This window comes from Planococcus citri, chromosome 2 (assembly GCF_950023065.1).
Source record: "Planococcus citri chromosome 2, ihPlaCitr1.1, whole genome shotgun sequence".
In the NCBI taxonomy this organism is placed as follows: domain Eukaryota; kingdom Metazoa; phylum Arthropoda; class Insecta; order Hemiptera; family Pseudococcidae; genus Planococcus; species Planococcus citri.
The window spans coordinates 42,930,904-42,941,984 of NC_088678.1; positions in this window are offsets into that span (position 1 = coordinate 42,930,904).

The window sequence follows — 11,081 nt, forward strand, 5'->3', positions numbered from 1 at the left end:
ATTTTCAGTAAATCTGGAGCCAGAAAGCTCCCATAGTAAATATTTGTATTTTTCTCTGCCATTTTCGAACTTTTTTCAAAAATGTAAAAATTCATTTGAGCCACTATAAAAGCTTTATTTCGATCCTACTTCGAGGTGCTTGGTTTACGTATAAAAGTCCACTATTTCATCAGAATTATTGAAATCGAACATCTCAAGTTGTGGTGTTTTGACTTAGTTTTGACTAACTACCCACATTTTGAAATAGATATGTACCTACTGAAAAAGCCAAATTATTTATTGAAAAATGCTAAACTGCTGTGTTGATATAATTGTCTGCAAGGGTGGGTCGCGTTTTTTATTTCTTTGAAAATTTAATGGAGTCCGGTAAAAAAAAAAAATGCCAAATAACCTCAACAAACGTAGCAAAATTTTCATATTTTTAGGGTACCTACTATTGAACTTTTCCCTCTGTCTACTTTTTGGTAAGAACTAAAGTTTGAAAATGTTTCACATATTCTGCATGAAAAAAAAAAACAATAATTTTATTGATTCATATACACATACCTACGAATGATCTTTTCATGTCCACTATTGCAAGCATAAATGACAAATGAGTACCTTAGAATCAAACCCAGAATTCTCCAAATTTTTCAAAAATGAGGTTAATTATGATCGTTTTGGGTACTGTTAATAGGTACGCATCGATTGCCATTCTACATTTTACCCCGTCCGATACCATGATGGTTAGGGAGTCCAAAAGTACCGGGTTCGAGTCAAACTTTGAAAAAAATACTTCAAAAATGATTATTTTTTTCATTCCAGTCGACTGTAAACAATCTTGAGATACTTTCAACAGACTTGAATATAGAATTATCCCTCATTTTATCATGTATTTTTGACATTTTTTTGATTTTTTTATGGACTTGGAGTCATAACCAGAATTCTCCAAAATGGTATCGTGAATTACGTACTGCTATGGAAAGACTTGAAAAAAAATTTTTTTGTCAATTCGATTGTTACCAGAAGCACTAAGTATATAATAGGTGAGATCAGAAACCTGCTACTACTGATACCCACATTCTATCAGTTTTTTGCGTTTTTCTCGAAATGATGAAAAGTGGAGAATTCTGGGTTTAACTCTAAGGTACTCAAATGTATGTATTAGTTGTTTAATTCTAATTCATCTGAAGGATGTCTAACCAAAAAAGTTTCAATTTCGAAAGAAAAAACCATCAAGTAGGTATTTTAAGAACTCTCGAATTTGATAAAAATAAACTAAAAAAATTATGGAACATTTCAAACTTTTTAATTTTTCAACTTTTTGCTCTCGCCGGAGAATTTTCTAGTAAGTATTTTTGAGGTCATTTGACTTTAATTTTCATCAAATTTCAAAAAAAGAAGAAGAAAGAAAGAAACTAAGAAAAAAATCACCCGAATTGGTTCGCTATTATACAACATTCACACCAAAGATTCTGATTTTACCATTTTCATTCTTTTCTTTTAGATTTGAATCTGCCCAAATTGCTTGACTATAAAATTCTCTTGTAAAAAGGTTTTTTTTAATGACGTTGGGAAGAAATTTGAAAATAATGGATGCATTCGTAATCTTTCTTATTAAGTAATTGAAAGCTCCAGTTTGACTGAAAATGGTGAAATTCGGTTTTAGAAGATTTTTTTGTGTCAGGAATGACCTGTTCGCCAAAAAAAAGAGACAGAAAGCTCAATTCGTTAGGTACTTTTACACATAATAATCGGAATCAGATTTCAAAAACCACATTTGATTAGTCCAGCGGAAATTCGTTGTGGTGATCAAATTTTCAGCAACTTTAGTCAATTTCAGTGCCTTTGGAAGAAAATCAAAAATTGTATATAGGAAAAATAAAAATACCTACTCATATTAAGCCTCCCTACTATAGAGGCTCAAAATTAACTACGAATGATGATAGTTGATTTTTCGGAAAACCGATGTTAAGATCATAAATTCTTCATGGCCGAAAAAAATTGCCCAAGTAATTATTTTTTAGTTTTTAAAAATTTTTTCAAAATTGAAAAATAATTTGCTGGTTGAAATTTTAGTTATGGTAGTTTTGGAATGCATAGGAGTTGAATATCTCGCAGGGATTGGCGGGTAAGTACCTATACTCAGGTAGACCATATCTAATTTTAGAGCTGAAAGTCAATATGGCATCGGCAGTGAAATGAAAAAGGAGGGAATGCGGATTTTCAAAATTTCATATCCATTTAATCCTCTTTCCAATACCTTAAATACTTGGATATTCCGAGTATGATTGAAAAAATCACTTCGATTCTTTGGTAGGAAAAATTCCTGAATTATGTGAATTTTCTCTGTTTTAAAAGTTTACTGTACAGATAAAAGTGTGTTGCACACAATCATCATCTCTCTCCTGATACATCCTTTTAAGATCAAAATTATTCCTCGATGCTCCGTTGCTCACCTTGCATGAATTTTCAAGTTATTTCCCTATCTTGATCTCCATTATAAGAAATACGTAGGAAGTTTGAACACGGATTGAAATTAATTCAAGCCAAAGTTTCCACGATCTATAATTTTTTACCTAGGTACTAAAAAGGCGGGCTAATTCAGCCGCTAATACGAGCGATAAAATTGGAATTTTCAAAATAAGGGCTATCCTATACCTATGGTCCAACCCTTTGTATCTCCATTTGCATTTTTTTTTTAATCTTCGAGAAAATGCTCATAGCTCTGCTGCTCTAACAATATTTCGCCAACTACATACCCAATCCTTCATCTCGTATAAACTCGATGTCAACTCGAATGAAACCATCAGTAGTCGCTATATAGATACGTTTTAATGCACCCAAGTAAGCAGATGACATGGATGAGGCCTATAACATGACAAGATTCAATCGAAATGCTCCTCGATAAGAATGTAAAACCCTAAACAAAGCACAGTAAATATCAAGGGACTATCATTTATCAGTTACAGATACTCAAACGCGTCGTATTGAAAGAGCATAGAGCGGACTCTTACAAATAGGTAGGCAATTTTGACACGTAAATTTGTTTAACACGTATTCGCCATTTATTCTCTGGAGGTTGTAGCCTTCCAGAATTAACACGTATAAGTATTTATAGTGAATTGAATTTTTGCCCAGTGATCGATCAAATGAACAAATGACTAGATTGCACGAGTTATTGTAGATGGAAAACTGCCACTGTTAATACTGGTTTCTGGTTTCAATGTATCGGACGCCGTGAATTAAAGATTCAACACTTTTGTGCGTTATTTTGATGTATCTGTATTCTGTGGTATTTTCAGTATTCGGATTGAATTGGCCAAATCCCTCTAACTCCTTCTCCATACATATGTAAGTATAAAAACCTCAAGAGCTATAACACGAGCTAGGCACCTTTTATTTATGAAAGCGTAGGTAGGTAGGTATCTATGTATCGAATTCTATACAAAATCCTTTACACGTACATATAAAAATTAGCCATTCTTCGCTTCTAATTCATCTGGAAAAATGACGCTAAAATGTTATTTTCAAACTTATACTTGTAGCCAGTTAAGCAGCTTCTGGTTTTGTATAAACTGGTCGATAACCATTCGCAGTGTTTTTAATTCACGAGTCGACCTAATTGATGCACTCGGTGGTATTTTTTCCACTCGCCTTAATCGGTAGCAATTCAAGCATAGATACGAAGAAGAGACGCCTTGAATTTGAAAAAAAAGCCTTGACAAAGCGTCTTAATTTTTTTTCTGTATAAAAAATTAAATAAATTACCGTAATCGCGTTCAAGATTACGGTAATTCTTTTTAAAATGCGGTATACATTTTTTTAATTATTCGTTTAATTGTTGAATTAAAATTTTCGTGTTGATCGTCTACGTCTCGCGTCCGCATTCGCGTCGACTGCGATGTAATTAAAAAAAAATTACCAATTTTGGCGAATTTTTCTTCGGTCACCTGAAATTAAAGGAAAATATATTTTCAATCGCGCCGAAAGAAATATATAGCTTCACGTTTACGTAATTTGTAAACCTTTACAAAATGGGTACCCATTAACTTCGTGTCTTTTTAATAATCGAAAATTCGCGAATCGTAAACTCAGCATCAAAAAACAATTTTACTTCGATTTATCAATGTTGGTGGCCGCCGCGAACAAATCTATAATTATGTACCCAAAAAGGCGAAAAAAAACCTATTTGCGATATTTTCAGCCAATCTTTATAGGTACCTAAATAGAAATAGCTCATTCATCAACGGAAAGAGAAAGTGAAAAACGAGTATTATAGGGTTAAAACGACCTTTATTCCCTGCTGATATTTATTAATAGTTAACTCAAAAACCACAACATTCACCCTTTTATATGGTTTTCTCTCACGTTGTTGACATAATTAATTCATCCGTCTGAACCTATTCTCGTTAAGGTACCTACTACGTATTTTTCGAATATTTAGAAATTGTTTCGATAGACGTGCGTGTGTTGCGAACTATTTGGAATTTTGATGTTTTTCGCATTCTTTTTATGGTCTAGCTGAATTTTGTTCGAAAATGAAAGCGATTGCAGACAACTTGGTGTTTAGCGAAGTTGGGATGAGAACCTAGAATTTTCAAGATCACATGATTCCCATTTTATGACTTGATTTTTCTTCGACCTGTAACTGAATCCCCCCCCCCGGGGCGGGGTTAAGTTTCAAAAATTTGAAAATTACAGCATTAGGTATGGATAAAATGTAGATATTAGTTTTTGATATCACTGATGCTGATTTTTTTACTTATTGCTGAGCCCCTATCCCTTGGGAAGAATAGATTCAAATTTTTTGAAAATTGTTTCATGAATATGGAAATCTAAAAGTTTTCGAGGTTACTTATTTTCACGTTCATCATTATTTTTCCATTACTATATCCGAAATCTAGCCTCATCTCGGGAAATATTGGTTTTAAAAATGCCAAAAATTGAAATAGAGATGCAGAAATACAGGTTTTGAGGTCCAAATTTGGAACCAACAACAAAAACCTAATTTCTGTACTCGTGAAACAATTTTCCAAACTCTTGAAATTAATCTCTCGGGATGAGGGGCTGAGTTGTTAGTCATCATTAGGGAATTAATCAAGTATCAAATCAGCCACCCCATCAACGTAAATTTTCTTTCTCACCATAAAATACGGAAATTTTCCAACTAGGAAAGTATCCCAATTGGCACAAAAATTTTTGAACCGGACATAGCTAGATCGGAAAAGCGTGCCAAGATAGGTCATTACTTCATCAGCCAAAAATTCCAAGTGCTAAAGTGCATTTTCCGATTTTTGGTGAATTTTTGAAAATCGAATTTGGTCAAAAAATGCCAAAAAAAACTCAAAATTTTCTCAAATTGATCCGAAAAGCTAAAATTTAAAATACATCCTATTTTTGACCTTTTAAATCGATTAAAAACTGATTCGAACGGTTTTGGAGCCTTCAGAAAATGTTTGAAGGTTGAAATTTTCACAAAATTTTACCAAATGAAATTGGAGTACCCTATAATGTTAACATGCTGAGTCAACTGAAAACGATCTCAAGCTGTTCTGGAGCCTCCAGCAACATTTCAGAAATAGGTATTCGTTTTCCATTTTTTTTTGTCTACAGATTTCATAATTGAAAATTTGAAAAATGCTGGAGGTTTCAGAATGACTTGAAGCCACCTGAGATCAACTCGGAAAATGTCAAAACTAGTGTGTAAATAGACTAAATTTAAGCTTTTAAGCTTTTTACATTAAATGGAAGGCGAACAGTGAATTTTTAAAATTTTCAATCATATCAAGTTGCTAGACAAAAATATGATTCCGAACTGGAACACATTGATTTTGGTAAAATGTGTGTAATCGATCTAGTTGGGTCACTAACCATCAGCATCATCGCATTTAGGTACAAGTAGGTACATATAAAGTTGATTTGGATTATTCTTATGGCACTTTTCGAAAAATCAGGAATTTTCAAAATATGGCTGGAGACTCTGAAACGATTTTAAAACCATCTTCAATCGACTCAACATGTTGAAATAATTTGAAAATTTCAACTTTCAAAAATCTTCTGAAGGCTCTAGAATTGCTCAAAATGGGTCGAAATTGTTTCGTAAAAAATATGAATTTTGAAAATTTGGTCAAGATATCCACAAAAAATGTGTTTATTATCAAATTAATTGGAGAAAATTGCAAAAAATCTAAATCAATCAATTCTAGATTAATTTTTTGCAATTATCTTATAAAAATCAATTTTTATTGAACATTTTTTTTACTCATTTCAAAATTTTGAACCTCGCTGTCAACAGAAAAATGAAGTATAGAGTTTTAGTCTGAAATGCAAAATGTTCCTCTTTTCTTGCCTGGGTTATCCCCGTCTTTCTCTCAAATCCCCTCCAACTTTTCAAAATGAACCAAAAACAACCAATCTTAGAGTAGAGAAATCTCTCGAACTGATCCATTCTCAACACTCCCGACCATCGGCGAGTAGGTTTTTTGCATTTGAGATGAGACCTTGCGATCCCCATCCTCCAAAATGAAAAAAAAAACTCACAAAACACACACTTCGCTCCATTCTTCTCTCTGCCTCGATCACGATGACAACTCAAGTACCTGAGATTTCGGTACTTGAAATAAACACAGGCTGATTTGTAACCATAGGCTACGAAAGAGATGAAAAAAAACCACGAAGTACTTATAAAAATAGGTTTGAAAAACTACCTTCGCTTCGCCTCTATAATTTCACATTTTATCGCGTAAAATTATATCAGGTTTTTAACGCGTGAAATATCCCATCCAAGTTCGTATAATATACTTACAGAGGGAGACAAGATGTCTAAATATGTATCGTTATAAAGTACGCTAATTTAAAAAATCTAAAAGTCCATTAATGCGCGTCCAACTCGAATTCAATGGATTATCAGATGAAACCGAATTTACTTAGTTCTGATTTAAATACGTACCTAGTAGTATAAGAGGAAGATGAAAAAAGAAGAAGAAAACGGAAAAAGCGCCGTTATGAGCTCGTAACTCAAGACTTTTTAAGAGATTTACCTCGAAACACGAGTACAGAATATGGTGTCAGTTTAAAGAGAGTATGATTAGCATAACAAGAGATCTGTGAGCTGGTATTACTGGCGACAAGGCGTACAGAAAACGCGGCTTCCTTCAAAGAAACGCTCGACACTAAATTTCAATAATAATATAACGAATTGTGTCCAACATACAGTGCCGCCGTCTTCTTGATAAATTACAACAGCGCGTGTTTACCACCGAACAATTTTTCCTACAGATCGGTGAAACAGTACTTGAAATTTCTCACTATCTAATCATATAAACTACTCCTTTTGTTAAGCGCAGAATTTATTGAATTTTATTTTAATGTATATCTTATATGTAGGTACAATAAGTGTGGTTGCTGGGAGTCCGCGTCTACTGTGCGTAATGCACAGTCACAGTGCACACCTGTTGGCTACCTATATGGAAAGATTTACATTCATGCTAGAGAATATTACTCTTATTTTATGACGGACGATTCCTAAAAATCGTACATAATCGGATAGCTAATTTGAATTTTTTTTCACAAGTTCAGAAACTATTACTACACTCGTAGTATCTAGATGGTACCTATTACTTTATTGGAATAATAGTTTAGAAAATTGAAAGTTCTAATAGGTATAAGTAAATGGTGAGTTTATTTCTGTCTCTCCTTAAAGAAAAGAGTTATTCGAATTAGGTATTGTGGCTGACGGTAGATGTAAAAAAGTAAAAATAGGTAGGTATAGGTACTAGGTACAATTTTGTCCCTTTAGAGAAAGTATTATCTATGTGAAAATTTTTTTAGATATAGGTAGATATTTCTAACGCGGTCAAAAACATACACCTATATGGGTATTTTTTTGAAATGTTCACTATTTTTCATCTTCTACAATATTATGTTTATACGAGAAAAAAATTCCAGCACAACATAGGAATCTAAAAAATTTTCGTGTTTCCTATTTTTTCCTTCTATATACTTACTCGTACAACCACAATAACTTTGAGGTCGCCAAGATTTAATACAATTTTTTCGGAAATCGAAAGAGAGAAAGTGGAAAGTAAATAGTTGCCAAATGACCTAAAAACAGACATTACGAAGAATTCAATCTCTTATCTTCATTTCCAACTGCCCATCCCCATCATTTTCGAAGTTTGAAAATTTATACCTACACAATTGAGCAGGACCAACACCGACAAAATAAACGAATTGATTTTTCTGGCTGTTGAGGCTTTGCCCAAGTTCAAAGTTTGAAACTTACCCACTGGGAAGGGATTAAGAGCCAAATTGGAGGATAAAATTTTCAACTTCGTCCTTTTAAGGTCACATAAATTATTTACTTTCTGTACAATAAATTTTGAAAAAAGAATTCTTACTCGTCGAAACAAAGAATAATGCGTCCTATAAACAAATTTCACTCCTGTACGATGTAGGATCAAAGAAGCAAAAATTTTCCCGAAATTTAACTATAAAATACGAAATTTGCAAGCCTAAAATGAGAAAATTGGGCAGTCTTCACTACTGAAAAATTATGTAAACACTTACCTAAGTTTCAAAGAGAAAAAACACAAAATAATACAATTATGCTTGCCACAGTTTCGTTGAGAAAAATGAAATTTTTCTGATGAAACGTGAACGCGAATTTCACGAATGATTATAAAAATACTAAATAAAAGACTATCTATTTTGGATTTTTTTTTAGTTTTGAAATTTTTTCTCATTAAATCAAGTGTTATAAAAATTCTTGAAATTTTAGATAAATAAGTAAGTTTTAGAACCTACATATGAAGGGAGAGGGTGAGCCAAGAATAACCAACAGTTGCTTTTTTTTACTCAAGAAGTGTTGCAACGATAACATGAGAATCGCGATTACTTATACATGTACCTACTTAAAATTTCAAGTCAGCATGGAATTTTTTTATTTATAAAATAAAATTATGCGTGACGATTTCATTTTTCCTACAGAATTTTTAAATTTCACACCAGTCTTGTGCCTAATACTTCTTTCTATTATGATTTTTTCTCTAAAGCAATTCTTCAAGGTTTTTTCACATTACAAACCAAGTATAGTTATAATTTATTTATTTAATGAAACAATCAATAAACAGCAATTCAAAAAAAAATACAAAATCTATTTCCGTCTATTTGAGGCTTTTTTCCTTTCAAAAATTGTTTGTTGAGGGAAAATTGACATCGGTTTATGAACAGATCTTGAAAATTGGTTCCTTAATTCATAGAAGAGATCCCAACTGTCACACATAGGCTATAATTAATCCAAGTTTTTAGGACTGGCTAAAATTTTATTTGTACCAATAGAAAAAAATTGTCCTACACCGTGAATTTAGAACTCCACTGGAGGCTCTCGGGAAGATCAATGCAAATTAAATCATCAGCTTTATACTTCGATTCGATCAAATTTTAATATTTTTCATGAGGCTAGATATAATAAAGTTAGGAAAACCACGAAATTCGTCTAAAATTCTACATCGTGATGTTTTATTATCACTACGAACTTTTCGGAGTATTATTATTTTTTTTTAATGCCAAAGGTTGTTTTCATTCGCATTTTTAAATCAGTCTGGGTCTTCTAGAGCATTTTCTGATTGAACGTGTAATGGATAAATTACTGGTATCAACATTTTTTCTGAAAGTTCTTGAATGGAATTTCAAATTGAAGAAAAACAAGTGAACTACTTTGCTGTAGAAGAAGGGGGGAGATAACGATTATCATTCCACCTGGTACCCAAAAATGTAGAATTTGCTTCTGATTATAATAACTAGGTAGTAGGTACATACTTTGAAATGTGTTTTCTTTCGAGCAGGTTCAAAAATTAAGCAAAACAAAATTTTTTACAAAGCCAATTCGAGAAAAAAATTCAATAGGGAAATTTTAGGGACACCATCAACATTTTTTTGAACGAGAAAACTCGTCCATGAGCGAATACTAGGTATAGGTAATAGGCACTCTATAAAAATGAATGAAAAAATTCATCGAAAAACTACTACACTACTACATATCAACCAAACGCCATCTCTCATCTTGTCATGTAACTCACAAACAAAGTTGCAAAAATACGTACAGTTTTTTCATCGCGTTAATAAAATCATTCGCAATAATTAATGAAATTATCAATGGTATTATATCTGTATGGGATGTTGGCCCAGCAGTCCAAAAATTCTGCATAAAAATGATATTCAAGTATTGACGTGAGAGATGGGAGCAACTTTATCCATTAACAATATTCTTACATGTAAACGATCAGGTAGGAAAACTAGCGTATAGAATGTGTTTTCTGCCTTTATTTCAGGTGGCCATTCACTGTGTTACTCCTTCATTCAAAATTAAGTCACGTAGCATTTAAAAAAACCTGTAGCCATGATCAATTGTTCAAAGGTGTTCTCTTGCTAAAGGTAACAAGCACGAGACATTGGAGCATTGACGCGCATAATTACTGGATTATCGTTTCTCTTTTTTTATTTGTAAAGACTGGTGTACCTGCTGTATCATATGTGTTCGTTTTTTTTTTTTTTTTTGGATACTGAAAATTAATAGGTCGGATTTCTCGTGGAAATTATAGTTTTTTGAAATGAAACTATGGAAGTTCCCATTAAGACTATTGGTTCATCTTGAATGTACCTACTTAATTTATTTTAATGAAGAAATTTTAGTGAAATTGTCTTATTTGTCGGTGAACGATTGCAAAGTGCTAAATTAACTGGGCACAAAATTGGGACAAAATGTTTCAATCAAAACACAAAAAAATCCTCCTAAAAGTATAAGAAAAAAAATTTTTGCGTTTCCAAAAAAATGTTGCAAAAAGATATTATCTTCAGAAATATTTTTTTTTTGATTTCTTGCATTTTTACTATACTTACGTTCAAATTGTATGAAATTTTTGCCAAATTTGGCCACTTTTATCTCTTTGACGTCATTGTTGGGCCATTTTTTATCCAAATGTAACACTGAATGGATTTCTTCAGTGGGAAATCTTTTTTCTTTTTGATTATTTTCCATTCGATTTCAAAATTTTTTTTTTATTTTTTGTTTTTTAGGGGGTGGGGAGGGATTTTGATTG